The sequence below is a fragment of the Ursus americanus genome, chromosome 7 (assembly GCF_024610735.1).
Source record: "Ursus americanus isolate L20-20 chromosome 7, mUrsAme1.1.p, whole genome shotgun sequence".
Lineage (NCBI taxonomy): Eukaryota > Metazoa > Chordata > Mammalia > Carnivora > Ursidae > Ursus > Ursus americanus.
In genome coordinates this window covers 3590563-3608442 of record NC_142133.1, presented here as the reverse complement: position 1 = coordinate 3608442, position 17880 = coordinate 3590563, and positions in this window count along the sequence as shown.

Below are 17880 nucleotides of genomic sequence, written 5' to 3'. Positions count from 1 at the left end.
TATCAAGAAAATGCAACTTTCCCTAGTAAAGAGTCAAGGGGAAAGGAAGAGGAACATGACTAGTAGGGAAGAAAGTGAGTAGTGATGGATATTGGGACCTACAGGAATGTCAGGAGAGACAGAATGTGGATTCTATGCTGCCGTGGGTATCTTGGGTCATCCAGTAACATTAAGTGCCAGGAAATGGTCCAAGCTTACACAGAAATTCAATCAATGGGAGATTGTAGGCAAATACGAATAGTGCCCCACTTCATCACATTTATATCAAGGTATTGGTGGGTCTGATAGAAAATGGATAAATAAAAAGTCATCCCCAAATTTAAAAAAAAAAAAAAGATTCTTCTTAAATCTATAGCTAAAAAAGATGTGTCTCTCGGTCAGAACAGCTATTACATAAGGCACTGCAAAACTCTAGAATCCTTAGTGGAGAATGCTGATTCTCAGACTAAGTCAGACAAAACACCCAAATAAGAAAGACTAAAGTGTTAGGAATTTTGTACTAAGTCAGACAGGAGATAACTTTATACTGGCTTTTCTGTAGTGCTGTGCTTCCTATGCCAGAACCAACCAACCAACCAAAGGAAAATCATGTCAATAAAAATAACCCAAATGTTTTCAAATAGCTGACTATTTGATAAGATGTTTGAATGTTTGACTATATTTCCCCATCAAACTGAAATGTGAGGTATGGTGATTCAGGTGCAGAACTGTTCACGTTTTTAATTCTTTATAACCAAACATACTAACCACCTGCCATAAGTGGAGTGTCAATCTCTAGTGTTAACCTTACAAATAAAACAGCAAAAATGAGTTTATTCAGGAATAACAGAGAATTGCAATCTAGGACAAGCAAGCTAGCGCAAAACCATAGCCAAGTCCAAAGAATAAAGGAGAGGATTGCCCTTCTATAGAGAAAAGGGGACATTGGGAAGGCTGTTATAAATGGTCCTGGGAGTTGGAAGTAGGGTGGCTTCTCATTGGTTGAGTTGTGACAGTCTCTCATTGGCTGGGCTGTTGCTGAGGAGGAGGAAAGCCTGTCTTCCTCCTGCTGGGACAGTAAATGTGGACCTTCTCCTGCAAGGTGGACCTCTTTCCATTGGGTCTGAAAATTGATGAGGAATGATAGGGCATGAAAGCTCTCCCTGCTGACATCCCTACTCCATTCTAAATGAGATTTCCTTTTATTAATTTTCACATTAGTATCAAGGTTATGAAAATGGTTGGTCTTTGGCAGGCTATTGATTGATGGAGTTCATTGATAAGTACTTATCTGGCAATATTGTATTAATTTGGCTATTAAAAGTTACCTTATACATCAGTAAGTTCAAGTATCAGAGATAATACTTAGGATTTTTTTCTCTCAGATGACAAGGGGGCAGTATGAGATATAAATGTCATATCAGAATAATTAAAACCATTAAAACCAAAGCCTTATGCTCGTTAGAGTCAGTAAACTTGATAATGTAGCAGAGCTGCTGCACTAGTGTAGCATACACATTCTCATTATTGAAAATATTCTAATTATCTGCACCATCTGTCATTTTAGCAGTTATAAAACACTCTCCAATGGAGTGCCTATTGAATATTCTCTGTGGTCCTGTGTGGAAGTGTGGCATAATACAAAAATATATTTGGTCTTTGTCTTTTGTTCTTGACACAGAGTTCCTAAAAAATGATTGGTGTTTCCTGAGTGATAAGAGTGTCTTTTGTTATTCATGAAGTCCACATTTCCCACCACACCTGAGTTTATGCTAACGAGGTGACTTAGGAAGAGGCCTCTAGGTAGACTCAGCATAGGGCCAGTCATCAGAAAGACAAGGTGATTAGAGGATTGGAATTTCCAGCTACACTTACCAACCTCTGAGGAGAGGGGGAGGAAGGCTGGGAATTGAACTCTGTAAAACTTAAACAAAATTTGGAATGTTTCCAGGTTGGTGAACACACTGAGGAGCAGGGAGGCTTGAACACCCAGAGAGGGCATGGAAGCTCCATGCCCCTCCCCCCATACCTTGCTCTATGCATTGTTTTCATTTGTTCCTGAGTTACATTCTTTATAATAAACTCATAATAGTAAGCAAACCATTTTCCTGAGTTCTGAAAGCCATTCTAGCAAATTATCGAAACTGAAGAGAGGGTCATGAAAACCCTCAATTTGTTCAGAAGTACAGGTGACAACTGACATCTGAAATGGGGCAGTTTAACCTGTGGGGTCTGCACTAACTCTGAGTAGTTAATGTGAAAATTGAATTGAATTGAATTGTAGGGCATCCAGTTGGTATCTGGAGAGTCGGAAAATTGGTTGGCATGGGGTAAAAAAAAAAAAAAAAACGAACCCACATATTTGGCATTAGAAATGTGAGTAAAAGCAGTTCAGGCAGGCAGGGCAATATCACTCCTTTTTACAGGTCATAGAGGTAAGGCTTACAAAGCTGAATTGATTAACCCGAACAGTAAGCCATAGTAAATGCCCAAGTAACAGGTTCTGTCCTCACTCTTGAACTCAATACTATCCCCTTTCTCACCTTCTATTATTATACCAGGTCTGGTCTCTGACTAGTCACAGGATGACATATTTGGATATCAAAGCTGCAGAAACCTGACTAACATGCAGAGACTAGGGTAGACCCAGAATAATTGGACAACCAAGTCAATAGAAGCTATTTTCCTTAGAAATTGAGTTACAGAAATCCTCCTCTTAGAAATTGTATGAGAGCTGCTTGTTGCTGTTTTTTTAAAATCATTATCCAAATTCTCTTGAAAGTAACTTTTTTTTTCTCAGCAAACTGCTGCAGTAATACAACAGTTGATTTCCACAAAAGGAAGTTCATCTGTGCCCTAAACTTATTGCAAGACAAAATGCTATGTATGAAACCAGAGGGTCCACTTAGACAGAGGGAGAGATCAGTAAATTTTATTAAGCAGAAAACTGGCAAAGGCTTGACAACCTCTTGCTAATGCTGTTAATGACATTTCCTTCAGATGGCAGATTCAAAGGTTAGCCCGAATTGAAAAATGGCAGCAATGTGTGTGTGTCTGTGTGTCTTTGTCTTTGTCTGTGTGTGTCTGTATAGGGAGTGGTTGTGGGCAGTAATAGGAAACAATTCAAGCCAAACAGAAAAAGCTCTACTTAATGGTAGCAACAAACACCACAGACAAAGTGGTTTGCTGGGCATCGCACTTATTAAGCATTGCCGGGTAATTACGGTATGAAGCCGACTCATCTTAATGCAGTGATTGTGTGGGAAATGGAACTCCAAACTACATGGGATGCTTTAGATCACACTTAGAAAATTTGAAATGGAAAAACCCAGCAATTTTCCTTGGACATTTTTATTGTAGCAGCATTTTAAAATATGCAAATATTTTCTAACGATGTTAGCTTCATCTTACTTAGCTCATCCATGTATGACACATTAAGTGCCATCCTACACTGATAAATCTGGGCTATGATTTCAACACAGCGGTCCCCTTGTGCATTCCTTTTCTTCTGAAATGACCTCAGAAAGCTTCAAATGGAATATAACTCTAATTGCAATAGATAGATTCTGTATTCATTTTCAAAAATCTGAGTAAATAGATAAAAATTTTACTCTGATGGACAACCTTCCTTGATTACTATAACCACACACTAAAACTGCAAATCTGACAGATCCCACTCCTCTTGATATCCTTAATGCTTTTAAAACATTTCTTGCTTAGCACTCTTGAACTGCTTCCAGTGGTGTTGATAATCAACTCCAATCTCCTCAGGGAGCTCCAGAAGGGTGTGTGCCTTCTGTCCCATACCTAGTCTGCTGCCTCACTGCTTGTCACTCCACCACCATATACTCAAGGCATACGGAGCTTATTGCATTCCCACATCCTGCTATGCTCCCATATGTTCCTGAGTTTTCCAGGAGTTTTTCGATTGTGTGCCCGGAATAGCCTTCTTCCACCTCTCCACCTGGCTGACTCTCTGCACTCATCATTCAAACCCAGATCAGGTGTCACATTCTCCCACTTCCCTGAGGAGCCATCCCCTACTCTGCACACTGGGTTGTGTGCCCTGGCTCTATTCCCTACAGTTGTTGGTCCGTTATTATTACAGTCAATCTCTCACAGCATTGCCGTTGCCTATATTGTTGTCATTGAGGACTTTTGGAAAGCAGACAATGTCTAATTTTATGACCTTAGTGCTTAGCAGCATGACAGCATATAACAGTCGATGAATGGTGTAGTGAATGAATAAAGTCAATATGAAATAAACTTCTTTTTGACACAGATCTATGAGAGATATATTTTATAGACCTATTGTAATTGTCCTGGGTTATTTAAAGGTGGTGTTGACCAAGGGGGGAAAATGGGCTGACCAAATTGTCCAAATGTGTTTAGAAAATGCCTAGTGTGCATGGAATATCTAATTTAGCAGAATTTAAGGTCAAGGCATGGGTTGGAGGAGAGTGGCATTAATTACGATTTCATTCTGCCAACTATTTAAACATATTCGTATCATGCATTTTAGGTCATACAAATGATCCTGACATGTTTTCATTTAATCTTTCCTTTTTTTTCTATTCCTCTGTGTGGAAGCAATGGTATAGTTGAAGCAACGGCACAGAGTGGTAGCAAAGAAAGGACTGAGAGAGGAGAGGAAGTGTTGTTTGAAATGATTAAGGTTGTTATTTATTTATTTTATTAATTTATTTTCAAAGATTTTCTTTATTTATTTGACACAGAGAGAGAGAGACAGCAAGGGAGGGAACACAAGCGGGGGGGGGGGGGTGGCACAGGGAGAGGCAGGGTTCCCGCTGAGCAAGGAGCCCAATGCAGGGCTTGATCCCAGGACCCTGGGATCATGACCTGAGCCAAAGGCAGATGCTTAATGACTGAGCCACCCAGGGGCCCCCTAAGGTTGTTTTTTAAAGGAAGGGGTAATCCCTACTGGATCATGTCACTATTTGACAACTTTGCAGTACACTTTCATAGTACAATTGCTCTCCCAGTGGTCTAATCAAACTATTTCGTGACTTTTCTTCTCATCATAAACACCACATGTCCCCCCTGCCCCCAGTTGATAACCTTGCTTCTACCAAGAAAATAGAAACAACCAAAAGGGCACTTCATCTTCGTTCCATGGAATCTACCAAGCCACCTACATCTGCCTCCTCCTCTGCAAAGAGGGACTCAGTATCTATGTGCCTGTAATTCCTCACTACATGGTGGAAAGCATCCCCTCTCACCCAACATAGGTCTTGCTCCTGCATTACATCCTCTTAGTCTTGTGTTTTACATGCTCAGTTTCTCTTTGTTGGTTGTGGTACGGCACAGTGGTGCACCATTGTGGTGTGATGCTGCTCAGCTCCAAGTAAAAATGTAAACCCTTCCTTAACCCCAGGACCCTTTACAGTCACTGCCCCATTTCTCAGTCCTGAAGAGGCTCACAATATGCCACCCCCAAATACGCCACGTTAGATATGGGTTATTTTGAGTGAAGGCAACTGGGAATCAACATATAAGAAATAGTCCTCCTTGGAGCTTCCCTGATCTGAGAGCAGAAACTTCTGAGCAATGAAGACTGCCATAAATACCTTGTTCTCAGGGAGTTTCAAAGCCATGAAGAAGACAGAAAGTCAGCACTAAGATGGGCCTCTACTGGTAAATAAAATTACTAGAATAATCCTTTTCTTACATTCGTTTCCCCATACATTCACTTTCCCACAATTTCCCACTTCTAGAAGTTCAACCATTTTTCTTTGTCTTGTCACTTCTCCATAAATGTATTGTCCTTGTAAAATGGCATCTGAACCTCCAGTTACAACTACCTTTTGGGGTTTTCATTTCATTTTGGTGAAGTCCCCCGTAAGGATATAAAATAAACCTTATTATCCTGTTAACTTGTTTTTTGTCGATTCAGCTTGCAAGGACCCAATCACCAAACCTAAGAGGATGGGCAAAAAATGTTTTTCCCCTCCCTGATACAGCCAAACATCTTGAAAGAATGATCTATAATTGCTGATTTCACCGCGTCGTCACATTCCATTCTTGCCCAACTCACTGCAACCCGGTTTTTGATCTCAATACCCATGGGTCTGTTTTGCTAGGGCAGCCAATAACTGCCATGTTGTATTTCTCAGCACAACTGACTGCTTTTCTCCTTAGACTTCTGTGGCAACCCACACTTCCTGGTTTCTGGTAACAGGATTGTGGCCCCTTCTCTGTCTCTTACTGATTCATTCTCATTCAATCTCTAGATGTTAATGTTTATTCTTAAGCCCCCTCTCTTATTTATTCATCTTTTATCTTTATGTAATTTCAACCACAGCATCTAAAATATATATTACATATTTGTTGATGATGCCCAGATTTGTCTGTATTTCCATCTTTAACACAAATCTCCAAATCACACAACCAACTTGCCTATTCGAAATCTCAGTCTGAATGGATAACAAGTACCACTAACTTGACATACAAAAAATAGTCTCTTAACTTCACACTTGAGCCCTTAGAATTGCCTCCCCTACAGGTTTATCTGTCTCAGAAAATGCTACCATTTGTCCAGTTGTTCAGTCCAAAAATCCAGAAGTCAAGCGGCTCCTCTTTTCTTCATTCTCCCCATTCAATCTGTAAGAAAGGCTGTCCCCCTAAAATGTCTCTTATGTGACTTCTCTCCTTCCTCACAGTTGCCACCCCAGTCTAAGCCAATATGGAGTTTTGTGACAAGCCTCCTAACTAATCTTTCTTCTCTTCTTGCTTCACATAACTGCAGAAGTGATATTTTTTTTAATTGCAAATTAGAGCATGTCCCAAATCTGCTTAAATGTTTCAGTGGTGGCTCTCTGCTTGGACTTAAAAAAAATTAGAATCCTTAATACAGTTGCAAAATCTTCCATGATCTGGTTTCTACCTACCCCTTCAGCCTGCTCTCTGACAACACTGTTACTAACCGTGCTTTGTCCCATTGGCCTTTTCATTGCTGTTTAAACATATCACTCTCTCTACTGCATTAGGGCTTGTAATGTAAGTGGTTTTCTCTGTGTGGACACTTCTACCAGATCTTTCTTTACATGGCTTGCTCCTTCAGTCATTTGTGTCTCAGATAAAATTTAACATTACCAGTGAGATCTTCCTTGACTGCCTAATATAATTAGAAATTTCCCAACTTCATCTGTCCTGTCCCCCATCTAACCCCTGGTGATATTACCTAACTGGTGATAAATATATCACCAATTTTTTTTCTTCATATAGTTAATTGCCCATATGTGTCTGTGAATGTAAACACAAACTTAGTGATGGATGAAGATGTCTCTCTCTCTGTCTCTCACACAGATATGCACACATTTCAATTCCAAGTGAAAAATATGCATATCCCTTGCTTCTTTCTCTAACTTCAAATCTTAAAATTTTCTCATCTGTATACAATAACTAGATCAGATAGAGGAGAAAATGGTTAGAACAATCCATCCACATCAAAGGCAAGGAAAATTTTCAACACACAAGAGCTTTGATACTTGCTAACTGCTCAGGGAAGAGAAGGGTGGAAGGGACAGGGCCTTCAAGAGGAAATAAGCAATGAAAACTCTAAGAGTTCACACAAAGGGAGAAGAATGAAGAGAAAGATCCAAGTGGGACATTCTCAATAGGATTTGGACAGTTGATGTGGGCACATCATAAATGCCTGCAGGCTGAAATTCCTTGCTCTTATTCTGCTTTTCTATTCTCTTGACTCCAACGCAAAGAGGATGGACCTTTGTACAAAAAAGCTTGATTCCCTTAGCTCTGATCATACATGTAAGATGAGCTGGAAGTCTCCCCTAAACCACTCTGCAAACCAGGACTCAAACCGGTGACTTATTTTTCCTCCAGATAAACCATTTGTCTCCATTAAGGCACATTCACTCTTCCTTTTTCAAGCATAATTTCACTTTCAAACTCTTTTTGATTACTAAATACCAGCAGGTACTGCACTCAATCTGTCCTGCTGAGCATTCTCAGACCTAAGACAAAGGGACCATTTGTTGGCTTCTAAGAGGCTGCTGGCCAAAGGCAATGTTTATGTTCTGGACATGCACATTCCTCCTATCCAAGTGAGCAGAAAAGAGTATTTCAGCAGTCCAAGCACAACACAACATTAAGCAGATGGAAGACAATGAGCATGGGAAGGCCCATTGGTTCAATACACTGTGGGAGTCAATGGATACGCACCAATTGTCCCTTAAGCTAGAACTCTGAGTGCTCCAGGAATCAGGAAGTAGAAAGTCAGAAAAGCAGTAGGTAAATAATGAAATGTTAGATATATTATAGGATGAGATTGTATTTATTTTTTTGCCCTTGTCCGACTCTACAGTTTCAGTGATCTCCCATAAACTACCTTATTTGTGCACATAAGAAGTCAAGGCCATTCTAGAGCAGGATGCTGGAGAGCACGATGGTCTGAAATGGAAATACACACAATTTTCGGCTCCAAAATAATTTGACCTACACACCCTGGGAAAACAGCTTCCATTAAGATGAGGAAGGTTTGTGTAGATTAGTGAGACAGTACACAGAAGCTACAAAAACTCAGGAAGGGGAAAAATCATGACCAGAGAATAATCTAGTGTTAAATTAATGTAGTGCTGGTTATCGGCAGGAAAATACTACATGCAAATTCGCTGCAGGTAATTTAGCACTAATTACTAAAGAGCTCTGTTTTTCTGACCTTCTCTCCAGCATTCCTCCTTGGTTATGCATTTTCAGCTTTCCTGTATTTCCTTTTGTCGGTTTAGCTTTTATTGGGTCAGCTGGGAGGCGCAGTACATGGTTGTGCCTATAGCATGAAACATTGGGCTTATTTTGGGATTTCCATATTCCATATTGCTACTGTGGCAATTCCCGTGAGTAGTGCAGGAAGCCTTTCCAATACACTGTGCTCACTTATATATATTCATGTGTTTATTTCTCAGAACAGCAGCTACGTTATAGAATGTACTGGTTTGATCACTTCAACTCTGCTCTGCTTGAAAAGCTAATAGAACAAAGCTGAAAGAAAACAAATTGAAGTTACAATTTATTTAGCATGATCTCCACCTGCCACTATGGAGCTGAGTTGACGGTAATCTTCAAGGGGGAATTTCTGCCAAGAAAACTTGGAAAGGCAGATCAGGAACCAAGAAACTTTGCCAATTTGCTTTTGAGCACTCTTGTAGAGAGCTGCTATTTTAAAGACTAGGAAGAACTTAAATATGTACCCCCTTTGCATTATTTCCCATTCAGTTATGCAAAAGGCTTTTTTTAAATGTTTTTTTATTATATTATGTTAGTCACCATACAGTACATCCCTGGTTTCTGAGGTAAAGTTCGATGATTCATTAATTGTGTATAACACCCAGTGCACCATGCAATATGTGCCCTCCTTACTACCCATCACCAGTCTATCCCATTCCCCCACCCCCTCCCCTCTGAAGCCCTCAGTTTGTATCCCAGAGTCCATAGTCTCTCATGCTTCATTCCCCCTTCTGATTACCCCCCTTTCTTTATCCCTTTCTTCCCCTACCGATCTTCCTAGTTCTTATGTTCCATAGATGAGAGAAATCATATGATAATTGTCTTTCTCTGCTTGACTTATTTAACTGAGCATTATCTCCTCCAGTGCCGTCCATGTCGTAGCAAATGTTGAGAACTCGTTCTTTCTGATAGCTGAGTAATATTCCATTGTATATATGGACCAAAACTTCTTAATCCAGTCATCTGTTGAAGGGCATCTTGGTTCCTTCCACGATTTAGCTATTGTGGACAATGCTGCTATGAACATTGGGGTACATATGGCCCTTCTCTTCACTACGTCTGTATCTTTGGGGTAAATACCCAGTAGTGCAATGGCTGGATCATAGGGTAGCTCAATTTTTAACTTTTTAAGGGACCTCCACACTGTTTTCCAGAGTGGCTGTACCAACTTGCATTCCCACCAACAATGTAGGAGGGATCGCCTTTCTCCACATCGTCTCTAGCAATTGTTGTTTCTTGCCCTGTCAATTTTTGCCATTCTAACTGGCGTAAGGTGGTATCTCAATGTGCTTTTGATTTGAATTTCCCTGATGGCTAATGATTTTGAACATTTTTTCATGTGTCTGTTAGCCATTTGTATGTCATCATTGGAAAAGTGTTTATTCATATCTTCTGCCCATTTTATGATTTATTTGTTTCACACGTATTGAGTTTGAGAAGTTCTTTGCATATCTTGGATACCAGCCCTTTATCTGTAGTGTCATTTGCAAATATATTCTCCCATTCCGTGGGCTGCCTCTTAGTTTTTTTGACTGTTTCCTTGGCTGTGCAGAAGCTTTTTATCTTGATGAAGTCCCAAAAGTTCATTTTATCTTTTGTTTCTCTTGCCTTTGGAGATGTGTCGTGAAAAAGGTTGCTTTGGCCAATGCCGTAGGGGTTGCTGCATATGTTCTCCTCTAGGATTTTGATGGATTCCTGTCTCACATCGAGGTCTTTCGTCCATTTGGAGTTTATCTTTGTGTATGGTGTGAGAGAGCGGTCAAATTTCATTCTTTGCATGTAGCTGTCCAATTGTCCCAGCACCATTTATTGAAGAGACTGTCCTTTTTCCACCGGATGTTTTTTCCTGCTTTATCAAAGATTAGTTGCCCTAAGAGCCGAGGGTCCATTTCTGGGTTCTCTATTCTGTTCCATTGGTCTATGTGTCTGTTTTTGTGCCAGTACCATGCTGTCTTTGTGATCACAGCTTTGTAGTACAGCTCGAAATCCGGCATTGTGATGCCCCCAGCTTTGTTTTTCCTTTTCAACAGTTCCTTGGAGATTCGGGGCCTTTTCTGTTTCCATACAAATTTAAAGACTATTTGTTTCAGTTCTTTGAAAAATGTCATTGGTATTTTGATCGGGATAGCATTGAAAGTGTAGATTGCTCTGGGTAGCATGGACATTTTAACTATGTTAATTCTTCCGATCCATGAGCATAGGATATTTTTCCATCTTTTTATGTCTTCCTCAATGTCTTTCAAGAGTAATTTGTAGTTTCTAGAATATAGATCCTTTACGTCTCTGGTTAAGTTAATTCCAAGGTAACGTATGTTTTTTGGTGCTATTGTAAGTGGGATGGATTCCCTAATTTCTCTTTCTTCAGTCTCATTATTCATGTATAGAAATGCAACTGATTTCTGAGCATTGATTTTGTATCCTGCCACATTACTGAATTGCTCTATAACTTCTTATAGTTTGGGCGTGGATTCTTTTGGGTTTTCCATATAGAGTATCATGTCATCTGCGAAGAGAGACAGTTTGACTTCTTCTTTGCCGATTTGGATACCTTTTATCCCTTTTTGTTGTCTGATTGCTGTTGCAAGGACTTCTAGTACTGTGTTGAATAATAGTGGTGAGAGTGGGCATCCTTGTCGTGTTCCTGATCTTTGTCGTGGTTGAGCTTGGGAGGGGTCCTCTCTGCCTCTTGGACACGGATGTTTGTTTCCCTTGCTAGATTAGGGAAGTTTTCAGCTACAATTTGTTCAAATATCTCTTCTAGACCTCTGTTTTTCTCCATTCCCTGAGGGATGCCAATGATTCTGACATTGTACGTTTCATTGAGTCAGTAATCTCCCGTAACCTACATTCCTGAGCGTGGATTTTTTTGAGTCCAGATTCTATTTTAGCTTTTTCTTCTACTAACCCGTCCTCCAATTCGCTTATGCGTCCTTCCGCCTCATTCACCCTGGCCATCAGAGCCTCTAGTTTTGACTGCATTTGGCTCATAGAATTTCTGCCAAATTAGCTCTCATTTCCGCCCTTAGAGATTCTATATTCTCATTAACATTTTCGTTAATACTTTTTTCAAGTCTACACATCATCTTGACCATTGTTACTCTGAATTCCATTTCTGATACTTTGGTTACATCCATATCCATTAGTTCTGTGGCAGAGGCCACAGACTTATTGTCTTTTCTTTGCTGGGGGGGATATTTCTCCTTCTCATCATTCTGATGAGGAGATGTTGTGGGGTTGTCCAGAGCCCAAATTATTGACCGGGACCCAGGCTGTGAACCCTTGTTTTATAGGGATCTTAGGGATGCAGGCTTCTTGATTTTTCAGCCTGCCTTCTGGGGGAGGGGCCTGCCGCACCGATACTCAGGCAACCCTGTTTGGGTAGAGTCTCCGTGTCCCCTGCGAGGGGGGATGGGGATGGGCACACTGTGAGCCGGTATTTCCAGGCTTTTATTCTCTGGCAGCTTTCCTTGGTGGTTTGCTGTTCTTGTTCTGAGGGTCAGAGCAGTAGTGGCCAAATCTCAGCCTCTGTCTCAAAACAGAGGGATCGTGTACTGTTCTCCACTGATGTTCTGGCCACTTTAACTCTGTTTCTGTTGGTGCTGCTCAACCCTCCAGGGTCCGGGGATGTGCGGCCCACACCCGGTGTCCCAGCCCTCACTTCTAGGGCCAGCGTGTCTCTGTCCTTTGTGTTTCTAACACCGCCAGCCGCCAGCCTCCCCCGCGCGCTCCCGGAGCTCCTGGTCTCAGTCTGGTTCCAGTGAGCGCACCGGAGCTCCAGTTTTCAGTCCCGACTCATGGTCTCAGTCTGCTGTCTCGCGGGTGCCGGTCCGCGAGTCCGCTCGCTCCCCCTTGCAGGTAGCTACCGCTTCCTGGTGCCCGAATGCGGTGGCTTCCTCCCCCTTCCGTTTATCATCCGATATCTGTGTGTGGTTTCACGGCTCCCCGCTTCGTACCTCTATACTCAGTGCTGGAGATGTTCATTTGTAGAGATCCAGATATATCTTCCTGCGTCTCATGCTGATTCCGTGGATGTTCAGGCTGGTCTGGTACATATCCAGCTCAATTCAGCGGACCGGCTGAAAAAGGAGTCCCCTACTCCTCCGCCATCTTAACTCCCTCCTGCAAAAGACTTTTTAACTGAACTTTGAGCAGATTCAGTTATGACCTATCTTCTTTGTGTACATCCTTCTCCTTTAGACAATGTGCTCACTTTCAGCCAAGTGAATCACTGCTTCTTGACTCTCCTTTGATCATCTCACACTCAACACCATCATACTGGAAAATGAGGTCATAAACTGAAATCTAAGGCTATTTTTTTCAACATAAATTGCAGTGGCAACCTAAGCGACGAGAACGTGGAGGCAGTAGACATTGGTGCTAAGGAATACAGCATCTTAGCCTTCCACTCTATGAGTTTTGGTTTGTTCAGTTTTGCTATACATCACTTGTCAGTCTCATCTGTTGCCAGACTATAAAATCCATAACGACAAAGACTGAGTCTTGGTTATATTTTATTTCTAACATCTGGGAAGTGTCTAACACCTAGGAGACATATATAAACTGGCTGTTGGATTATTTTGAAAGGTCATTGCGGGAAGATTCATGAAGGATATGGGTCTTACTCTGCTTATTAATCAGGTAACTGAAGGAGGTAGGAATCTTGAAGTCAACTCTGTTACAATAGTCCAGGTTCATGAAATTGGAAGGTAAAAATGAATTTGAGTATTTTATTCATTTGTTCAACAAATATTTAATGTTTATTATTGTTGGAGAAGTAGCAGTGAAAATGCACATAGAGATTCTTACTACCAATATTTATATTGGGAGAGTCAGACAACAGATAAGAGAAATACACACACACGTGTGCACATGTGCAAGCACATTTTACATGGTTCTAAAGAAAACAAGGCAGGGAAGAGGGCTAGAAAGTACTGAGAGTGGTGTGAAGCATCGACATTTTAGTTGCAATGATCAGGGAAAACCTCACCTATGGTATTTCTGAGTAAGCACGCAGGGGAACTGTGGGAGTGAACCATGTATGTATCTAAGGGAGAAATGTTCTGGTTCACAAGCTCTGAATAGCAGCATGATCATATGTTCTAGAAATAGCTCGTAGGCCAATCTGGGTACAGCAGAAGGAATGAGGAGGTAAATATGGGGTAAGGTCACAAAGAGATCATGTAGAACTTTGCAGGTCATAATAAGGGCTTTCATTCACTTACTGAGTGAGATGAGGAAACATTAAGCAGAGCACTAACATAAATGACTTATATTTTAACAGGATCACTCTAGCTGCTATGATGAGAATAAGGTCAGAAGCAAGAATACTAAATTTAAAAAATTATTAAAATATTTTAGGCAAGTATGGTCGTAGCTTGAACAAAGGTAGTAGTAGTTGAAGTGATAGAAAGTCATAAGGTTCTGGATCTATTTGAAGTTATAACTAACATGACTTTGTGATGTGATATGAAAGGAATAAAGTATGACTTTAAGGTTTTGTCCTAAACAACTGGAAGGATTTGCCATTAATTAGGATAGAGAAAAACATTTTAAAGATCAGGGTGGTACAAGGCAGGTGAAACAACAGAAACTCAGCTTAGGACATGTTAATTTGAGATGCCTATTGATCATTCAAGGGGATGTTGAGTGGAGAGTTGGATACATGGGTGAGGAGTTTGGAAGAGGGGCCCAGAGATGCGAATTTGAGAGCCATCTCAACATAGATCCATGAGACTGGAGGAGATCACATAGGGAATGAGTGTTGATAGGAAAGAACAAGGGTCAAGGGGAACACCCAATTTTAGAGGTTGGAGTGATGAAAAAAAACTGATGAGGTAGACAAAGGAATATCCAAAGAAATAAGAAAAGTAGATGAATATAGATTCATGGAAGTTAACTGAAGAAAGTTTCAAGAATGAGAATGATCAACCATGTCAAATGCTAAGGATAAATGAAGTGAGAGGAAGACTCAAATATAACCATTGTATTATTATTATTTTTTTTAGCTTTTAGTTGTATTCCTTTATTTTTGATAACATTTTCTACTGATATGATTTCAAACATAGGAAAGTTGCTAGAATAAAATAAGGAACTCTCCTGGTCTTTCTATCCATATTTGCCAAGTGCCAAGTCTTTTCCCGACTCGTAGTATAATTCTATGTATCATCTATCTATAGAGATATATGTATATGCATATATATATATATATATATATATATATATATATATTTATGTTTTGGAAACATCGTGTCCCTTTACTCCTTAATAGTTCAGTAATTATTTCCTAAGAATGAGTATACTCCTTTATATAATGATGATATAGTTGGCTGAGTAGACAAACTTAAGAAATAAGAATATATAATGATCTAATCTATTGTGTCCATTTGCATTTTTTCAATAGTCCCCCAAATATCTTTCATAGTTATTATTTTTTAGTCTAAGATCAAATGCTGGATCATACAGTGCAATTACTTGTCATGACTCTTTAGACCCTTTTAATTTGGAATAGCTCCTCAGCCTTTTCATATCTTTCCTGACCTTGATATTTTGTAAGAGTAGAGACCAATTACTTTTTAGAATGTACTGAAATTTGAATTTGTCTGATGTTTCCTCATGATTAGATTCTGCACTTTTGGCAGGAATAGCATCAAAATGATATTACATCCTTCTCAGAATATCCTATTAGAAGGCACATGATGCCAGTTGAGATGGTGTTTGCCAGGTTTCTCTACAGTAAAGTGACTTTTTTTTTTCCTTTTAGGTAATGTTTGTCCGGTGCTAATTTGCAGAGATAATTTGCAACAAGTAACTATCCAATTACATATTAAATTTTCAGCTATTAGTTTTAAGACAGATTGATAATCTTTTCCCTCCACCATTTTTTATATTAATTGACACTATCGTGAGGAAGAGCTTACTGTTCTTTATTTTTTGTTATATGGTTCTTTGTTTTACTTATTTATATCACTATGTATTAATGGTTTTTTATTATTTGATAGATAATTCATCATATAATTATTTATCTATCAATCTAATGTCTAAACCTGTGGCATGACTATTATTTTCTTAGGTATGTGTTTGAATAGCAAATCTTGTAAGTATTGGTCATGTTTACTTTGTTAATTTTTTTCTTTTATGTGTAATGATTCCTGTGTCTTATTTAACTAATCTTAGCCTACTCCAAATTATAGAAAAAATTCTCAGTGAAATCACTGAGGACAGATTATGAATTTCCAAAAAACCTCTTCTTCATAAAAGGAGACAGAACCCTGGCAAAAATTGTCAAAATCAGCTTTTCCAGAACTCTGATGATTAACCAAAGGCTTTAAATTATGCTGGAAGTATTTATTTTTTAAAAAAATAGCTAAATCTCAGTAAGAACATGAGTGGCATTTTTACTTGCCCTATACTCAACCACTCTCCAGCTCCTTGGTATCCTTGAAAATCAACATTGTTCATATAGCAAACCAGCAGTCTAGTAGCCACTGGAAGTCTCAATGTAAGTGGGGGCACTCTCAAAACCTAATTTTCAGAGAATTATCATTATTTTACTTTTCTGGAATTTCCCTAGAAAATCTCACTCACAAAGACTTTGTTTTTCCAAGTTTTTATTTAAATTCCAGTTAGTTAACATACAGTGTAATATTAGTTTCAGGTGTGCAGTTTAGTCATTCATCACTTACCTACAACACCCAGTGCTCATTACAGCAAGTGCCCTCCTTCATAGCCATCATCTATTTAGCCCTTCCCCTGGCCATCTTCCCTCCAGTAACCCCCAGTTTGATTTCTGTAGTTAGGAGTCTGTTTCTTGGTTTGCCTCTGTCTTTTTTTCTTTTCCTCAATTTTCATGTTTTGTTTCTTAAACTCTACATATGCGTGAGATGAGATCATATGGTATTTGTCTTTCTCTGACTTATTTTCCTTAGGGTAATACTTTCTAACTCCATCCATGTTGTTGCAAATGGCAAGATTTCATTCTTTCTTGTGCCTGAGTAATATTCATGTATATATATTGATATATGTGAATTGATATATATGAATTGATAATTTATATATATATACATACATATACATATATACATATTTATGTATATCTATCTATATGTATATATATAATTTATATATATACATAGATATACATATATACATACATATATATATACATATACATATATATATATATATATATATATATATATATATATATATATATATATCTCATCTTCTTTATCCATTCATCGGTTGATGGACATTTGGGTTCTTTCTATAATTGGGCTGTTGTTGATAATGATGCTATAAACATCAGGGTACATGTATCCTTTTGAATCAGTATTTTTTTTTTTAAGATTTCATTTATTTATTTGAGAGAGAGAGTAAGAGAAAGCATGAGAGTGAGGTGAGGAGCAGAGGGAGAAGAAGACTCCCCGCTGAGCAGGGAGCCTGATGCAGAGCTTGATCCCAGGACTCCAGGATCATGACCTGAGTCAAAGGCAGCCACTTAACAGACTGAGTCACCCAGGAGCCCCTGAATCAGTATTTTTATATCCTTTGGGTAAATATCCAGTAGTGCAATTGATGGATTGTAGCAACCTATGGAATGGGTGAAGATATTTGCAAATGGCATATCTGATAAAGGGTTAGTATACAAAATATATAAAGAACTTATAAAATTCAACATCCAAACACCAAATAATCCAGTTAAAAAATGGACAGAAGATATGAATAGACATTTTTCCAAAGAAAATACATAGATGGTTAGCAGAAACATGAAAAGATGCTCAACATCACTCATCATTGAGGAAATACAAATCAAAACTACAATGAAATATCATCTCACACCAGTCAGAATGGCTACGATTAATGACACAAGAAATAGCACAGGTGTTGGCAAGGATGTGGAGAAAGGGGAAATCTGGTGTATTGTTGGTAGGAATGCAAACTCTTGTAGCCATTCTGGAAAACAGTATGGAGGTTCCTCAAAAAGTCAAAGGCTTGTCTTTATTTGATCTGACTCAGGGCTCCCTCAGTGAGAATAGCCTTTTCCTCAGAGGTGTTTAGCAAAAAGAATAATCAACAATTGTTCAATATTGCAGCTACCTTAAGAGGTGATGACAGTTGGTGCAAATGACAAGCTAACCA